This window comes from Mastomys coucha, unplaced genomic scaffold (genome assembly GCF_008632895.1).
Source record: "Mastomys coucha isolate ucsf_1 unplaced genomic scaffold, UCSF_Mcou_1 pScaffold16, whole genome shotgun sequence".
Lineage (NCBI taxonomy): Eukaryota > Metazoa > Chordata > Mammalia > Rodentia > Muridae > Mastomys > Mastomys coucha.
Window position 1 is genome coordinate 10,023,827 of NW_022196898.1, and position 15,991 is coordinate 10,039,817.

The 15,991-nt window shown below is 36.7% G+C and overlaps 1 pseudogene; it reads left to right on the plus strand.

Annotated features, from left to right (window-relative positions):
- The first annotated feature begins 668 nt into the window (after positions 1-668).
- LOC116094034 overlaps positions 669-15,991 on the plus strand; it is a 35,465-nt pseudogene continuing 20,142 nt past the window's right edge.

Here is a 15,991-nt window from a genome sequence, read left to right on the forward strand (position 1 = left end):
GAGAGAGAGAGAGAGAAAGAGAGAGGTGGAACATAATAATAACCCAACAATGGTATGCTCAAATAAAACAATATTGAGACAAAAATTTTACAAAAATACCATCAGTCTCATTTTGTGTTTATCGTTTACTGCTATGCATGAGGCCCACAATTAAGTGTGATTAATATAACCAATGAGACTCCATTGGAAGAAACTATGATTTAATTTACAACATGGTATCAATTGCAGATAGCTTCTTGATTAGGGGTTGGTTTTAAATTCACCTCCTTATTGCTGGGACCCTCAACACCCTCAGACTTGAAACTGTGGAGACCCTCTATATATATGCCATATTTTAAAAATACTTGAAAAATAGTATTTCCTTCTCATTTGTGTGCTCTGACAAGAGTGCTACTTAATTGTGCTTTGTTGACGTTGTATGGTTAAGAAAGAACAGTCAGTTTCTATCATAATGTTGTCTAATATTGATTCATATTTAGATATGTTGTCATAAATTTAGGTTCACTAGACATATAATTACAAAATCATTATAATATGATATCTAAAGTGGAGTGTTTCTAAATGGTTGTTATAGGTCAACGATTTCACTTAAGCCCTTTGACTTAATATTTAGTAGTCTGTGTATAGGATGACACTTATCATTGACCAGAGTTAAAGGAAGACGTACCATGGGATACAAAACTCTGTGCTTTGGGTTACTCTGTATTCTCTTAGCTTATTATGCTTATGTACCTATGCCTGAAAATATTGAAGAACGCTTGAAAGTTCAGTTGTTGGATGCTGGTATGAAAATGTTGTCATTTATGGTAATATATTTTAATATAATATTTTATTAATGCTTTGTGAATTTAACAATGCTTTAAAACATTTTCTGGTGATCAGGGAGACAACTATTTATGAAAATATTTTGCAAGTGATAATACTTCAGTAGTAATTTCAAATAGACTAATTTTCTTCTATGGTATTCTGAATAATCAAAAAATCTTAATGGTTTAGTTAATGTTTAATATGTTTAATTGTATTTACACAAAGACAGAGACACATGTTTTCTAAGACACTATTTCTTTTTTTTTTTTTTAGATATTTTCTTTATTTACATGTAAATTTCTCCATTCCCAGTTTCCCCTCCAAAAAACAAAGAAACAAACAAAAACAACAAAAACAAACCCCTGTTGCCTCCCACTTCCCCATGCCTGCCACCCCGCCCTCTCCCACTTTCTGGCTCTGGCATTCCCCTACACTGGGGCACAGAACTTTCACAGGGCTGAGGTCCTCTCCTCCTATTGATGATCGAATTTGCAATCCTCTACTATACACATGCTGCCTGAACAACCCATGTGCAGTCTTTGGTTGGTGGTTGAGACCCTGGGAGCTCTGAGGGTGCTACTTAGTTCATATTGTTGTTCTAAGACACTATTTCTAAAGTAAATGACTACCATATATTGGCATCAGAATAAAACGACTAGTGTTGTCTAAAGCAACACTTGAACGATTTTTAAGAAGTTTAAATATATTAAATGCTTTTTTGAAAAATCTAAGATCTTATGCACTCCTAAACTAATGTTATATTGTGTATGTCTTTTTTATTATAGCACTTCTATGTGTATTTAATCATTTACTATTTTTCTCCTTTGGATAGTTTAATTTCCTATTCTCAGGGGTTATGTACATTCTTTGCATTTTTGTGAACTCCAAAGAGGTTTTCAACTGTCATTTGTAATTGTGCTAGTGACTAACTCACTCATGATGATGATGGTGATGATAATGATGATGATAATGATGAAGATCATTGCAATTTAACATAGTGGTGTATTTGTATTAACACAAAAATGTACTTTTAGTAACAGAAACATGTCATGGCGGAAGCTCCTTTTCCATTTTCTTAGATCACTGAAACATTTGTTTAAGGGAAAAAAGCTGGGTTTCCTGTCTGCTTTCACATTAAGTATTCTTTTGTAATATTCCACCTATGATATTACCCCAGAAATTTTTATTATGTTTTTTTTATAAGCAGAGGAGAATTTGTTTTGAAGCAGAAATAGTGTTAGGAGTGTGAGGTGACATGTATTCCTGACACATCAGAGTGCCACCTAATTCAAAGGCTATATCTTGACACCTTCCATTGCTGCTGTCTGTCTTTAGGTGCATGTTGCTAGGGTTCAGATTTTATTATGGCAGTGCATAAACTCAGGCTTATTGGAAACAATGCACCATGTTTCATTTTACCAAAATATATCTCTGTCTAGAAGCCTTATGTATATTGTGAAAATAGTAAAACTTATGGAGAAGACAGAAAGAGATTAGGCATGATCAGAGAAGACAGAGCAAGGTTTGGTAGGTGAGGATGATGCTTGTTATTATGCTACAAAAGAGATAGACAAGTTCCCATGGTGAACACCTGTCTTATTTACATTTCTGTTTCTGTAATACTATATCCTGACAAAAGCAACTCAAGGCAGAAAAAATCTTGGTGGGACCCTGGAAACTGCTAATCGTATCACATCTACAATCAAGAATAGAGAGAAATACATGCATGCTTGGTATTCAGCTTTCTCTAGTCTTACAGAGTCCAGGGCTGGAAACCAGGAAATGATGCTGTCCACTTTAATGCTACATCTTTCCACATGTATTAATGTAATCAAGATGCTAATACACACACACACATGCACGCACACACACACACACACACACACACACACACACACACACACACTCACACATGTCCACAGGACAAGCTGATTTAGACATCCCTTATTGGTAATCTCTTTTAACTTCATTCTAAGCTACGTCCAATTTTCAGTTAATAGTCAACAATACAACACCTAACCCAGTTTCACAAACTTCAAAGTCTGCTGATCCACTCTTGTCCTTGTTTATTTCTCCTGTAATTTCTAATGTCTACTTTTGCTTACTTCAAAATATAGGAGAAGGGAAATGTGTAAATGCAGTCTTCTGTCTCAGATATAAATTGAGCACAACTGTTACCCCTTTGTAATTTATAAAATACAAGATAGACCTAATACCCAATCTTTCATTTTTGTCAATTAAATAGGACCTCTGTCATTTACCCTAACTTAAAAGAGATAATTCTATACCTTACTCATATCCTGGTTTCAGATTGTATGCCATCTGAAAACCATCCTCTCAAATCTGTATCATCTTGCTCAATGTTAAACAGTTTGGGCTGGCTATCAGTCTTCAACCTCATCAGAAATCCAAGAATGAGTAATACCTGAAAATATGAGAAGCACAAAATGTAGCTTCCAAAACTAGCCAATTTATAGAGACTGTTGATCACCTGCTCAGTCCTTTACTTCAAAACGTTGATCTGTCTTCAACCTTCTGGCCAGGGTCATCTGACAGACCTTTGTAATGCCGAATTTGAAAGGGCTGATCACCTTGTCTTGGCAGAGATTATCAGTCGGCTATTCCCTATAATGTGTCCTTTTCTGGATAACAATTTTGTCTGTAGATGGATTGAGGCAATTTCTGCCTAGTAGCTGTCTGTCAGGGACAGACAGGTCTCTAGTCAATTTAACCTAATAATGTCCATAAATGTCATATTCTGTGGATTTCTAACACTTTTGAAGAAGACTATCTATTCACTCAAAGCATCTCTGAACTGTTATGCCTTGACTACTCTCAGTCATTTCTAATTTAAATATCTCAGAAACACCCTTTTAATGAACTTACAACCAAGAGTATGCTATCTGGCACTTAACTCATATTGCTTAACCACTTAAAACAGTTTATAATAGCAGTTATAGAAGGACTGGGTCTAAACCTAGTATTCTCAAATGTGTTATATAGGCACAATGCCTATATGAGAGTAACTATTAATCCCAATTTTATATTAATAAGAAATTCATACCAATGAGAACCTTAAATTTGTTATCAGATAAATTCTGACAAATATGAGACTATAACTTCAACTTTGTATTAATTATAAGGACATCTACCAAAGTAAGATCTAGCTATGTAATGTTTTGCTAACCTATCCCTATTTGTCTATTTCTATAATTTCTATGTGATTACTATATGCACCCTTTTCCACCCCCTTCCTCTTTACCTAAGAAGGAAAGATAGAGAAGAGGAAAGGAAAGGTAGAAGTCCCTGAGTTTAGGTCCTCTAGTTCCCTCCTTGTCCAAAGCTACGTTTGTAAAGTATTCCTTAAATGACAACATACCTATAATTCCTAAATTAACCAGAACCCTCCATCCCACCATAAGAAACTGGGATGGTGATCTTGTTTGTCTGCTTCCAGATGAATTGGGGTGAAGAATTCTCTTCTGGGTCCCAATGGGAAATAGGAAAATTCTCTTTGTCAATGAGCTAGCTGGCATCATTTGCCTTCCAGTCACTGTGTGCTGAGAAAGTTCATTGCTTAGCTGACATCTTGATCACAACATTCTGAGAGGCTGGATAGGCAAACTAGCTGTTCTAGAAAAGTTCTGGAAGCAAGTCCTTAAAAGAAGCAGCTTTGATGTAGTTGAAGTAGAGTCAAGAGTGAAGCTGGAATGGAAGGTCCCAGAATCTCAGCATCCCAGCATGTGAATCTTTCTAGGGCTGTCTTCCTCTTCTTCCATCCTGCAGTATATAAAACTTAAAAGCAACATGTAGTTCTGAAAAGACATTCACATAGTGTGAGCAGGGTGCACAGATTGTTCAAAGAAGATAAAATAAGAAAGGTGACTGCCTTTCCTCAGGTTAGTTTGATCACCTAATCAAACTGTAATATAACTTTGGATACTTGCCCTCTTAAAGTACAGTGTATAAGAAAAAGTTATGAGAAATTTTTGCCCAGTAAGTGTTATTGGGTACGTATAGACATTTTAGTCTTAGCGAATTCCAGATCTGTCTCCATATACAGAGACACAAACATCACCACATATACATCACCTATTTTGTAGATTGGGTTAGTCTCCCTTTTCTTCTCTGTTGTTAAGGTCTTCAGGAGGTCTCCCTTTGTCATGTCTGATTTTTATCAACTTGGAAGGAACCCACAGCTTTTCTTTTCCTGTGGAAACATAGTCATAGCCCCTCCCTTAGCGTAACATGTTTCCAATTTTCCATTCTGATGTTAGAATATCCTTAATATAAACAGGCTGGTTTAGTTCAACAGTTCTTTCCACAATCCAGTGTCTTTCAGCAGCTATGGTGTTTTGTTCATTAGAATTCTAAAAATTTAAGGTTAATAAAGTACTATGTAATCTATCTTTGCGGGTTTTTGTTGATCCCTTTTGCGTATTAAGCATCTCCCTTAAAGTTCGATTAGATCTCTCCATAAATGCTTGTCTGTAGGATTGTGTGATATGCCTGCAGCATGTCATACTATAATATGTAAAAAACTGCTTCATCTTATTAGAGGTATCTGCTGGACTGTTGTCTGTTTTAATTTGTAGGGGTATCCCTGTAATGGCCATAACTTCTAACAAATGTGTAGTTACAGAATCAGCCTTTTCTGACCTGAAGGCAGTTGCCCATTGAAATCCTGAATATGTGTCTATAGTATGGTGCATATATTTCAGTTTACCAAACTCTGTAATAGAACATATGTTTACCATATGTCATTTCTTTGGGTACCCATAGGGTTAGTTCCTGTAGGTAATGGAATTTGGTTATATAATGAGCAAGTGGGACACTGCCTCATAATTTCCTTGGCTTGTTGCCAAGTGATAGAATATTCTTTCTTTAAACCTTTGCTGTTAACATGGTGTTTTTAGGGAATTCTGAAGCCTCTAGTACAGTTCCTATTAATAGTTAGTCAATTTCATTATTACTTTGTGCAAGAGGGCCTGGCAGGCCTGTATAGGATCTTATGTGTGTTATATGTAGTGGATAACTCCTATTTGTGATCATTTATTGTAGCTGAATAAATAGTGAAGTCAATTCAGAATCATCCTGAATAAACTCAGCACTCTCTATGTGTAAAACAACCCTTTCTGCATATTGAGAGCCAGTTACTATATTGAGACTCTTGAAAATCTGACAACACCATGATTTTTGCATATAACTCAGATTTTTGAACTGACTTATAGGGACTTTCAACCACTTTACTTACATCTTCTGATTTATATCCTGTCTTTCCTGATTTACTGGCATCAGTGTAAAATATAGGGGCTCCAGATATTGGAGTTCCCTTTATTATATGAGGAAGAATCCAATTAGTTCTTTTTATGAACTGTGAGTGCCTGCTTTTAGGGTATCTGTTGTTAATCTCTCCCAAGAAGTCACTGCATGCTCTTTGCCAGTGGTCATCTTGTGCCCATAATGAAGCAATTTCTGCATTAGTAAAAGGTACCACAATTTCAGCCGGATCCATTCCGACTAATTGTCGAAGTCTCATTTTTCCTTTTAGCATCAATTCGGAGACTTTCTCAAGGTAGCTTTTTAATTTCTTACTCTATGTGCTGAATATATCCATTCTAAGATCTTCCCTCTACATGAGAATTCCTGTAGGGGAATGAATAGAAAATAAGATAGCAGGCCATCTTTGGATCAATACGATCTAGATGTGAATCCTGCAGTTTCCTTTCTACTAAAGCTAACTCCTTCTCTGCCTCAGCTGATAGTTTCCTTGGGCTATTTAAATCTTTATCACCTTGTAAGGATTGAAATAAATTGCTCAGCTCTGGAGTGGCCAAGCCAAATGCAGGCCTTAGCCAGTTAATATCTCCCAGTAGCTTCTGAAAAATCATTAAGGGTCCTTAATTGGTTTCTTTTGATTTGCACCTTTTGTGGCCTAACCATTTGTAGAGTTATTTTATACGCTAGATAATTAATAGAATCCTCTGCTTGTATTTTTTCAGGGGCTTTTTGTAATCCCCAGGAAGGCAAGGTTTTTTTTTTTTTAACTTCATCAAACATTCTTTCCACAATATTTATATCTGGATCAGCCAATAGGATATCATCCATATAGTGATAAATAATGGACTGGGGAAATTGTGAATTATCTCCAATGGCTGTTGTACAAAATATTGACACAAGGTAAGGCTATTTAACATTCCTTGTGGCAGGACTTTCCAATGATACCTTTTCATTGGGCGACCTCTATTGAAGGTAAGTACTGAAAAATTAAATCTTTCCTTATCACATTCATGTAGAGGAATGGTGAAAAAACAATCTTTCAGATCAATCACTATGATAGGCCATTCCTTAGGCAACAAGGAAGGCAATTGGATCCCAGGCTTTAAGGAACCCATTGGCTGAATAATCTTATTAATTGCTCTGAGATCTGTCAACATCCTCCATTTGCCAGATTTTTTAAATGACAAATACTGGAGAATTCCAAGGGCTGGTAGACTCTTCTATATGCTAAGCCTCCAGCTGCTCCAGGACTCTAATGCCTGTAGTTTTTCTTTTGTCATAGACCATTGATCAATCCAGGTGGGTTGGTCAGTCAGCCACCTTAGTGGTAAGGCTGTTGGTGTCTTGGCAGCAGTGGCTTCTTGGGGTAAAGCTAAATTGTCAGCCTCTGATGTATCTTGTTTAAGGACAGCTTGGATAGTCTGTAACTGTCCTTGATAACATTCCTTAACTAATTTAAACTTTATATTAGGAGCCTGACAGGTTTCATGGCTAGACACTGAGGCTGAGGGGATATTAATTTGGGTTTTCCACTGCTGTAATAGATCTCTTCTCCATAAGTTAATGGCTATGTCAGCCACGTACGGCCTCAATTTTCCTGACCTTCTGGTCCTAAACATTTAGTCCATCTAATACTTTGCTTTACTTGGAATAAGGTCCCAACTCCTTGAAATTGGATGTCTACTTCTTGAAGTGGTCAAGCAGTTTTTTGAATAATATAAAACCTGTTACAGGCATATCACACAGACTTGCAGGCCAAGGCTTTGGAGAGAAAATGGTGACATCTGCTCCAGGGTCAACCATTCCTTCAATCTCAGTATTGTTTATTAGTATTCTTAGTTTTGACCTTTGATCCTCTATAGAAGTTTGCCAAAATATTCATTTTTGGCTCCATTTGAGGCATTTTGAATTGTTTATAGAACTTGCCTCAGCCTTGTCTGGTCTTAGAACATGTCTTTTTGAAGCAGTGATGCTTAATTGTCTTGAGGAAGATAACTCTCCACGCCTGGCACTGAGGTCTTTGAGAGGCCACCCTGTGAGTTTTTTAGCAGGGGGTTGCCCCGTTTGTCTGTTGTTGCTCTACATTCCCTAGTCAAATGTCAGATTTTGCCACATCTTTGACATATTCCAGAAGGCATATGCCCCCTTTTGATATCACTATGGTTTTTCCTGCTCTCATTTCTGAGATGACCCTACTCACCACAATTAGAACATTTGAAATCTTGGGTCATCTCTAGGGGCATCTAGATGTCTAGTGGCACCTTCTCCTATTACAGTCATATCAGGTGAGCAAGATCCAACATCAGCTGTATGTGTAATCCACTCATCTATTGATGCTGACCTTGCCCTCAGTGGTCTGATTACTTCCTTGCACTCAGCATTTGCATTTTTATAGGCTAAAGCCTCAATTATTGCCTTTCTTGCTGCTGGATCTGATACACTCTTTTCCACAGCTGAGGTTAGCTTTTGTAAAAAGTCAGGGAAGGTTTCTTGTGAACCTTGTATGACTTGGGTAAATGGTTCAGGTCTCTTCCCTGATTCTGTGACTTTGTCCCAGGCCTTTAAGGCTGACAATCAACACAATGCCAGAGTTTCTTCATCATATACAGCCTGAACCTCTACCTTAGCAAAGCGACCTTCACCAAGCATCTTGTCTGTGGAAATCTCTCTATCCCTGGCTCTATTTTGTTGTGCTATCTCCCCCACCTCATCTCTCCACCATGCAAACCATTGTAAATTTGCAGCAGGTTCTAGTATTGCTCTTGCCATATCTTTCTAGTCTTGGGGGATTGTTCTGTTTTTAGTAGCCCGAGAAGTCCGAATTTATTTTAGAAGTGGTGAATGCATTCCAAAATTAATGACACTTTCCTTAAATTTTCTCAGATCTAACACATCCACAGGTTGCCATTCAAATTCCTGATAACCCTGTGGATAATTGTCATCTGAAGGTCTTTGTTGTATATTAACTGGATAGACTAAAGTTTGTTTTTTAATAACCTGGGGTTGGCTTTCTCTAATTTTATCTTCTGTCTCAACCTGAGTATTTTCTTTAATTGAAATTTTAAATTTCTCTCTTAAAGTCTGTGTCCATGCTTCATATCTTTCCTTTTGTCGCTCTTCCTGTTCCTTGAGTTCCTGTATTTTCTGTTCAAGGTTCTGCCTCCACATTTTGATTTTTTTCTGTATATTGCAATTCTGATAGTCTGCTGTCCATTTAATTTTGATTGATTAAATTTAAACGATTATTCTCCAAGTCTAGCTTCCAATCCTCAATATTTCCTCTGCTGCGCAGTCTGATCTGTGAGCTGTTGCATCCTTTGTTCTAGCATCTTTTCTAGCTCCTGTCTCCCAGTTTCATTTTCATCTTTTTGTCTCTTGTTCTGATCCATAATTTCCTGTGTTTTCAGTTCTAGTGTTTCCTCTAGGCTATGTTGCCAAGTCTTAAGCTTATCTCTCTGTTGTTCAGACTCATCTACGAACTTCAGAAATTTTTGTTCTAGCATTTCTTCCAGCTTCTATCTCCAACCCTCATTCTCCTCTTTCTGTTGCTTATTTTGACCTATGAAATCCTGAACCTTTAGTTTCTAGTGTTATTAGTAATCTCTTTCTAAGGCAAGGAATTTTTTATCTAGGGCCCAGTCTTTTGAGAGGACATAGTAAATCAAGAGAATAAATCATTTTTTGCAATGCCAGCAATGATAAGGTGTCTATTTCTTCTAAATCCATCCCTGTCAAACCATTCAACATATCATCATGTAAACCCAAAAAGATATTTATTGTGTTTCTCATCCTTAAGTATCAAAAGGTTATGTATCTCTCTTTAAACCAATGAATTACCTGGTCTGGAGCACTTTGTACCTTTATCTCCATAATTCTTTATTCACAGGAAGGGTCTGGGGGTAGAAAGACCAGCGTGGTCGTCTGTGTCCCTGGTTTGGGTTGTAGCTGGTAGCCTGTGCAGTCAGGAGATCCAGTCTGACTGTCCTAAACAGGAGGGTGGAGGAAGTGGGCGGGGGGAAAGGATACAGGTAAACAAACCACAGAAAGGCCCTCTTAGGGCATATATGCCCCTATTCACTGTGTCTGCCCAAAATGACAGTTGTGCTCCAGGGTCTCCTGTCCCTCCCTGCAGTTTTTATACAGCTCTGCTCAAGCCCAGTTCTAGGCTGAGGTGTTGCCCTTGGACTTAGTTCTGTCTGGGGGTGAGAGAGGGAGCCTCTCTGCCATTTTTTTTTACTGTGGGCCACTCAGATCCACTCAGATTCCAATGTACACTGCTGCAGACTATATCGTTGCCCAAGCCCTATTTGGGGGTAGAGAGGCAGTGAACCTTTTATCTCTGGTTTGTTGAGTTCTAAGCAATAAGTTGGGCGCCAATTTGTTGTGCTAAATTTTAAACCCAAGGAGATTTTTAGAGATCTTTAGAGCCTCTGGTTCAATGATGTAATTTTAGCCCATTCTCTTGTACATCCTTTTGCATTCTTTAAATCATTTGATAATTACTTATAATGAATATTCAAGGTAAGTATACATAGCTAGTGTACCATATTTCATAAACAATTCTTAAAAGAAAAATGTTTTTAAATACATATATACTCAGGTATTTTCAATCCCCAGTTTATAAAATTCATAGATGTATAACCCACAGATATGGAGACATGACTACATGATAAATAATGTCATGATGGCATCACATTGTAGATTTAAGACTGGAGATTTCTAGTTTATTTCTAGTATTTTCCATCTTAACCATTTGGTTAAACTTCTCAATTCAATTGCACACTGAAAAATGTTTTTTTGTTTGTTTGGTTGTTTTTTTAATTGATTTAAGTTTTATTACACTAAGATGAGAAAAGATACATGATTTCAATTTATCTGAATTTGTTAACATTTAAAAAACATATCTTAAGTAAATAGAATTAAATCACATTCTTGATTCACTTTTGTACCCCAACTCCTCCCAGAGACCCCCTTCAATATCTACAATACCTTTTTGTATTATATTCTTTAAAATTTATAAAATATTATAACAATTAAATGAGTATTATAAAAGTTGTTTGATATAAAACAACAATCAATTTAAGTCTTATGTAGATGCTTGTCTACAGCAATACTGAAAATACATACATTTTTCTCAATATAAATTTTAAGTAACTCCAAACATATTAACTGTATATTTCAAAATAATACATCACTACTAGTATTTTCTTAAATGAACATAAATATATAAAGCCTTTTGTTTGTTTGTTTTGTATTTAGTAGAGCTTAAAATCTTGGCTCTTACTATGGTACAAGCCCAAAATAAGAACAATTTTTAACATTGGATTTTATTGTAAGAAGGCTGTGTACTTCAATGACCCTCACATCACCAAAGGATTTTACCTCCATCGTAGCTAAGCTGAGAGTTGACAGTTCTGCTGTTGCCAAGGAATGAACGGTAGGCACAACTTTTGGATAGAGACTTCCTGCTATGGTCAAAGCTGATTGACTTGAGTGAGTGACTTTATTCTCAAACCACAGAGAACAGGTTACATTCATTTAAGAAACGCTGTGTGTATTAAGATGGTCTATCCATAAAGTCATTCACCAACTGTTTTAATGAACAATGGTTCTGCTTGGAGGGTGGCACAGACATTAGGTGAGAGTAAGAATCTAGTTCATTGGCTGTGATAATTTGGAAAAGCATTCATCTCAGAGAAAGAGTAACTTATAAAGTCCTCTTCTTCAAATTGATACAGTAGTTACAAATGTCAAGCAAAGCATGAAGTCTCACTCTTTATTGTTCTCTCACAAGCCACCTCCCTAGTTAATCGTCTATGTTTCTTTTGGCTGTATAAATACTTTTGAAATATGTAAGCTGTTCTGAAAACCATAGTATAGTGTAAAAACATGAAATAAACAATCCTACTAATAGAGAGGCTGAGATAGGAGAAGCAAGATTTCAAGACCATTATGTTGTACACAGCAAGACACTGTGATGAACAAACAAGCTGAAAGTGTATATGGATTGTACAATATTGGACCTATTTCTCTAATTACCAAATTAGAGAGACCATTGGATGAGGGGTCAACAAATTTCTAACTCTTCATATTTTTGGATTTCAATTGATTAGGGTATGTTGTAATATTAATTTTCTTATTAAGATATTAAAAAGTAATTGTTACTTCCTGTTGTTTTTGTTGTAAGAGGTGGAATTAGTTTTATGTGGATTTGTTGAAAGATTACTTTCTTGTTTCTTCTAGGGTGTAATTTCGCCCCTTATGTTGATGTTTTCCGTCTATTATTCTTTGTAGGGCTGGATTTGGGGAAAGATATTGTGTAAATTTGGTTTTGTCATGGAATATCTTGCTTTCTCTGTCTAAGGTAATTGAGAGTTTTGCTGGGTATAGTAACCTGAGCTGGCATTTGTGTTCTTGTAGGGTCTGTATGACATCTGCCCAGGATCTTCTAGCTTTCATAGTCTCTGGTGAGAAGTCTGGTGTAATTCTGGTAGGCCTGCCTTTACTTGACCTTTTTCCTTTACTGCTTTTAAAATTCTTTCTTTGTTTTGTGCATTTGGTGTTTTGATTATTATATGACAGGAGGAATTTCTTTTCTGGTCCTGTCTATTTGGAGTTCTGTAGGCTTCTTGTATGTTCATGGGCATCTCTTTCTTTAGGTTAGGGAAGTTTTCTTCTATACTTTTGTTGAAGATATTTACAGACCCATTACCTTAGGAGTCTTCACTATCTTCTATACCTAGTATCCTTAGGGTTGGTCTTCTCATTGCATCCTGGATTTTCTGGATGTTCTGGGTTAGGAGCTTTTTGCTTTTTGCATTTTCTTTGACTGTTGTGTCAACATTTTCTATGGTGTCTTCTGCTCCTGAGATTCTCTCTTCTATCTCTTATATTCTGTTGGTGATAGTTGCATCTATGATTCCTGATTTCTTTCCTAGGTTTTCTCTCTCCAGGGTTGTTTCTCTTTCTGATTTCTTTATTGTTTCTATTTCCTTTTTTAGATTCTGGATGGTTTTGTTTATTTCTTTCACCTATTTGATTGCGTTTTCCTGTAGCTCTTTAAGGGATTTTTGTGTTTCCTCTTGAAGGGCTTCTAGCTGTTTACCTGTCTTCTCCTGTATTTCTTTGAGGGTGCTATTTAAGTTTTTCTTAAAGTCCTGTATCATCATCATGAGAAGTGATTTTTTATCTGAATCTTGCTTTTCCAGTGTGATGGTATGTCCAGGATTTGCTATGTTGGGAGTATTGGGTTCTGATGATGCCAAATAACCTTGGTTTGTTTTGCTTATATTCTTAAGCTTGCCGCACCATCTGGTTATCTCTAGTGCTACCCGCCCTTGCTAAATCTGACTGGAGCCTGTCCTTCCTGTGATCCTGGTTCTGTTAGAACTCCTCAGATTCAAGCTGTCTCTGTGATCCTGTGATTCTGGGATCCTGTGATCCTGGGCTTGTTAGAGTGCTGGGAGTGGAGCTACCTCTGGATGTTGTGGTATTGGCTGCAGAGTTTGCGCCCAAAATCTGCTCAGGGCACCAGCTAGCCCAGCCCAGACTCTAGCCACTGGACTGGTGGAATTCTTGTGTGCCTGGCTCCTGCTGGTCCCAGTTATTCCTGGTTTTGGGACAGATGTTGTGTCCTCCTCACCTCTGATCCTGGGTGTGTTTGAGCACCTGGGAGTGGAGCTTCCTCTGGGTGTTTTGGGACTGGGTGCAGAGCTTGCACCCAAGGTTTGCTCAGGGCACTGGTTGGCCCAGACAGACTTGAAACAACCCAAGCCACTTGGCTGGGGAGTTCCTCCACATATTTTCTTAAATTCATGTGTATAGGCTATTCATATTATAAAAGTTTGTATATATTAAACCTTTCATTGTTTTAGTATCTTTTTCCCTTTTTAAGGTAATTCCTGAGCTTCCTATATTCAAAAAATATGCTGTGCCAAATAATTGATCAATAGTAACTGTGTTAATAATCAATTCTCTATTCATTAGACACTAAAAACTTGAAATGCTATTTGCTGTCTGTTCGTAATTTGTATGTGCCCTCAAGTGTATGGCTATACTTTATAGTGTGTTTACTAAATTGAATATATTGTGTTTATGCTTAAAAAATAATCAACTCTGTTAATAATAATTTCATTACAACTTTATACAATTGTTATGTTCATGTTAAATAAATTATATTTTAATAATCAGAATAATGTTATGATGTGGCATTTCTTTCTATCTTTTTATATCATTTAATAATTATTTGTGTAATAATTATAGAGCTGCCAGTTCTATCTGCTTTTGCATTTGTATGTTGTAACATTTCATCTGTAAAATCCACTACAAATCTACCCTGTGTACTCATGAGCAGAGCACATTTCTTTTTTTGAGCAGAAAGTGTGCTATATCGCACATACTTCCTGACATGCCTCAGACACCAGCATCACTCAAAGGCCATATCTTGTCACCTTCTGCTGCTATGGTCCATCTTTAGGTCCATGTTTCTGGGACTGAGACTTTGTAATGGCACTGCCTGAATCTGTGCTCATGAATACATTTCATTATCTTTTACCAAAATATGCTTTCATCAGGAAGCCTTTGGCTATTATGACAAAAGGAACGTTTGGGAAGTAGACAAAAGCAAACAATGAAGGATCAGAGAAGATGCAGCAGTGTATGGTAGAAAGGAAGACATGACTATTGTGATGCAGAAGGATGGTGATCTCCCCATAATGGCCAACAGTCCTATTCTCATCCTGATTTCTGTGATAATACACCCTAGCAAAAGCAGCCTAGGTGAGAGAGTGTTTATTTTAGTGCACAACCTACAATACAGCCCATTATTCCAGGAAGATCAAGCACACATATTTGGATGAGCTTAATAAAGAGACTCTGCAAATTTAGACAAGCTAAAAATACTAATATTATCCTGACTTGTTTATCACCTATTTGTTTTCATGTTAATGCTGTAATAGCAAGTTTATGCCCAGGTGACCTTAGCATAGATATTTATCTTCACTAAGCTTATCAAAATAAGAATTATTGATCCCTCTATCATGAGACAATTAAACTAATACAGGCTCCAGAAATATTATAGTAACAAAACAAATTATAGTAACTTTAGTTGAGCTAACAGTTACATGTTAGGAAAATAGTTAAAAATACTAAAGAGTGATTTACTTCAGCTATAGAATTAAAAAGAGATTTATTTAAGGAAAACAAAAAAAAATTCTCCGTCACTTAAAAATGGAAACAGACTATTAGTAATATAGTATCTAAATGATTACATTTCAACACTGAAATAAAATGAAGGTCAGCGAGATGGCTTGGCAGTAAATCACTTGGTGTGCATGAAGGAAAACATGAATTTGAATCTCTAGTACCTGCATAAAACTAAACATAGTAGTATTCATTTGTGATCCTGCAGTTCCCACAGTGGTATGGGAAAAAGGATAGGAGAATCCCTGGAAGATCATGGGCTAGCAGGTCCAGCATATGCACTGGCAAACAAAAAAAAAAAAAAGAGGAGGAGGAGAAGGAGGGAGGGAAAAGAGAAGAAGAAGAAGAAGAAGAAGAAGAAGAAGAAGAAGAAGAAGAAGAAGAAGAAGAAGAAGAAGAAGAAGAAAAAGAAGAAGAAGAAGAAGAAAAAGAAGAAGAAGAAGAAGAGGAGGAGGAGGAGGAAGAGGAGAAGGAAGAGGAGAAAGAGGAGGAGGAAGAGGAGGAGGAAGAAGAAGAAAGAAGAAGAAGAGAAAAGAAAAGTAAAAAGGAAAAGAAGAGAAAAGAAAAGAAAAGAAAGGAAAAGAAAAGAAAGAAATGCAAACTCTAATTCATACAGTATGGAAACTGAGAAACAACATCTGAATGTATTCTCTGGATTCATAGACACCTGGCACATACAAGCCTGCACACATAGAGACACACA